The sequence below is a fragment of the Camellia sinensis genome, chromosome 11 (genome assembly GCF_055761805.1).
Source record: "Camellia sinensis isolate YWXY chromosome 11, ASM5576180v1, whole genome shotgun sequence".
Taxonomy (NCBI): domain Eukaryota; kingdom Viridiplantae; phylum Streptophyta; class Magnoliopsida; order Ericales; family Theaceae; genus Camellia; species Camellia sinensis.
Genome location: NC_138971.1, coordinates 49,982,038 through 49,986,047, shown reverse-complemented (window position 1 = coordinate 49,986,047; position 4,010 = coordinate 49,982,038).

The following is a 4,010-nucleotide window of genomic DNA, read 5'->3' as shown; positions in this document are numbered from 1 at the left end:
TAATCAGCTGGATCGGAAGTTGACCCTTGATCTGTCTGAGATGTGGACACAGTCTGTAAAGTTGTAGCAGATGGCGGAGAAAGGCTTTTTTTCTTTCTCCTAGGGACGTCGGGCAAAGCAGACCTGTATGTTGGAATAAAGTTGAGGAGCAGAGGCACCTTTCATTTGTGAATTGGCAAGTTCAGAAGTTTTTTCAAATCCTTGCTGGGATAAAAGGATTGCCGAAAGTTCTTTGGAGGCTAAGGAAGAACTGCAAAGATAGAACAACACAGACATTAGAACAGAATATTAAAAATTTTATGCAAGAAGATAAGAAAATTTATGAAGGGTGGCCCTTACCAGCTCCTTCCCCATGGACTGTTCGGCTTAAAGGATAAAGATGGAGGTCATTGTTAGGCTGAAATTCCCAATTGCCCGAGACAATGAAGAAATCGTCTCCAGCTCCCTTGTTGGTGTCTAGAAGGTCGGCTACGATTTTATATTCAGTGGATCTCGGCTTGAGGTAGTAGACATTGTCCGTGTCTTTTCTAAGGCGACACATGGTATAACAGTACTGGAAATCGGCAAGTGTAATCCTAGCATTCTCTTGTTTGACTAAGGCTATGGTACCAGTAATAACTCGGTAAGAATTGATGGCGAGTTGCATTGGATTCAACTTATAGAAGTGAAGGATTTGACAAAAAAAAAGGATCAAGTGGAAACCGAAGTCCACACTCAATAAAGGCAACTACAGGGAAGGGCATTGAGTGAGTAGGCATGATGGAGTCATCATCCCCAGCCAACCTCAGATTGACATCGGCTGGGATTTCGAACTCTTGCCTAAAAAATTCTAGCTTAGAGGGGGTGTCTACACGATATTTCCACATACCCATGATATCGGGATGACTAAAGGTATTGGATCTCGGAAGGAAGATGTTTTCAAAAAGGGTCACTGGGACCTCGGCAAAAACCTAGGTTTAAGCTGGTGCAGAAATTTGTAAGGGATGTTTCAGTTTTGCCCTAAATTGTGGGTTCTACAAACAAATTGTAACGCCCTCAAAATAATACACAAAACCCAACGCTCTAGACATGCAACGATATAAGAGAAATCAACACATTTTCATTCATCAGAGTGATTCTTACAGCAGTATTTCATGTTAACAACAAAAGTAAATGTCCTAAGGGCTTACAGCTTTCCAAGTCAACACTTGATTACAAAAAAAAAAGAGTACTAACTCTATACAAGGAAAGCCCAAGGCTTGGTACACATGTTTAATACAAACAAAAGAATCCAAAAGAGTCTTCAACTCTCATCTCCATCCAAGCTATGGCCTTGGAGGTGGCATGCTACCTGTACCTGCAAATGATGTCCCATATAGGGTGAGCCAACGCCCAGTAGAGATATGCTAAACACAGTATAAGCAATAACTAAGACTTTAGCAATTGATAAACGTTTAACTCACACCAATCAATTCACACTCACTTTCTTACAAGACCACTGCATTCATGTTTTATTTCATTTTCCATTTCTTATCCAATTCACAATTCAACTACGGCTCAGAACCTAGCCAACAACCTAGATGAGACAGTAACTCATGTCAAATATTTCCCATTTCCCATTAGATATGCATATGAGCAATACCAACAAATCAACAGATAAGCATATGAGCTATATCAACACTTCAGTAGATAAGCATATGAGCTGTATCAACACTTCAATAGATAAGCATATGAGCTGTATCAACACTTCAATAGATAAGCATATGAGCTGTATCAATTTCCGGTTTAGAGGTCCAGCCCCTTTCTTCCAATAAACCGTTCACACAAAACAACATATATATATATATATATACACATTGGTAGTATACATAATCAATCAATACATAAAGTTAATGTATTCATTCAACAGTCACACTCTATGACACGTCCATTCGATTAGTTTTAGTTTGCCTAATCCTCATGCATTGTCTACAACAATTGAAACTACCCTCCACCGGTAGCCCAAGCAATTATTTCTAAACAGATAATAAAAGCTCCAACACGTAAAATTATCAATTAATCAATACACAAATTAGGGCTTTCTCCCCCAACTCTCAATATTAACCATAGGTTCAAATATCAACAACTAACACTCAAATCATCATTTTGAGACCCAAAATACATATTTAAGAATCAAAATAACAAACCCTTGTTTATACCATTATGAAACCCTAAGTCCCAAAATCAACCAACTTCAACACTTTATCAAAACTACCAATAATCTATGTCGAAGACCATAATAGTGAGTAGGAATCCCTACCTCAAACTCGGAGTTCAAGGGAAGAAGATGACGGAACTCAACGTGCTCCAAAACTCGAAATTTTCGGATCAAAGGAAAGCCCTCGACGATCAACCCAACTTTTGTAAACACCAAAGGTGAGGAAAACACCCTAGCTAGATCAATACTTAGAGAGAAGTTATGGTTTTAGAGAGAGGAGCTCTCAAATGGCCTTTTTGGAAAAGTAAGAGAGAGAAACTGGTGTAAAAAGTAAGCCAAAAAGCTGAATCTCGGAACCTTATACCAGTCGCCCCGCTCGAGCGTGGAAACCCTCGCTCGAGCGTCACTCACAAACTCCCGCTCGAGCATCAACAATCCCGCTCGAGCGGCGGATACACACTTCCAGAACTTTTTACTGAACCAGGTCCCTGCTCAAGCGTCAAGACTCCCGCTCGAGCGTCACACACAACAATCCCGCTCGAGCGTCAAAACCCCCGCTCGAGCGTACAACACTGCAGAGGAGATACTGGAAGATGGAGAAATACGCTCGAGCGCCGAAACTCCCGCTCGAGCGGACAAATAACAACGAAGGGCCCGCTCGAGCGTCAAAATCCCCGCTCGAGCGTGAAGGCCAAAATCTGGGCAACTACTCTTGGTTTCTAAGTTCAACCAACCTGTTTCAAACCTGCCCAACACAACCCAAGACTCGAATACAAGGAGTAAAGGATGTAAACAAGATATATACAACAACCAACTCCACGGAACCGAGTCCGGATCCGACAAATAAGGAAAAAGGGAAACCAGGATCGCTATACAAATCCCAAACTTAAAACTATGGAGATGAAGATCAGAGGCACAAATCTGGAAAAGACACAAAAAACAGAAAGCAAGAACGGAGTTTCAGAATCAAGAACAGAGATGGTCTATCAAGAGCATAAAGAATACAAAAAGTATAGGGCCAAGATCAGTGGCAACAATACAGGGAAGTGGTGAAACGTGCGTATGTTCAAAGATATGGGCAAGAACCAAATCATGGAATAAACGCACTCAGATTCACAAATTGAACATTCGAATAAAGCAGTAATAACAACAAGTTCCAGAAAAACAATCAAAAAACTGAAAAAAGAAGGAACAGTTGCTTTCTAGAAAAAATAAAGCCGGTGTAAGGATCGCCGAAGTCAGACGATGGTTACAGAAGTAACAAGACGGCGGAAGCTTCACCGGGAGGAAGAATGAAGGCCGTTGCAGAGCTTGAGGTCTGCAACAATGGAAGAAATGAGAAAAGCTAGAGAGAGAAAAAGTATTTCAGAAACGAGAATAAGGTGAAAGGGAAAAATCGAAGAGATGATTTGTTAAAAATGAAAACGGCGGCAAAAAGTAATCAATACGCCTAGAAGAACGTATGCGTTAGACGGCGCACGTGAGAGAGAAACGGCTTACAGGCGCGTCACATGTACGAACCAGTGAGAAGGAAACGCGTGGCTAAAAACAGTTGTATTATGGTGTATGACAGCTCATACGCGTGAAAGGGTTCTTGAAGTTCTTGTTCTTCAACAAAGACATGTCGGCCAAAATAATGATCTTGGCTGAGATATTGTAAACCGACGTACTGGAAAAACGGAATGATATAGGTTCCATCACCTCAGAAAACCAAGGTAATAGAACCTAGGGGATAGTTGTGGGGATATATTTTTTGAATACCAACACGTGGCAAGCTGACGCCGACGTGTCAGCCGAGGTACCACGTGTCCTGGTCGATATGCCGAGGTCATCT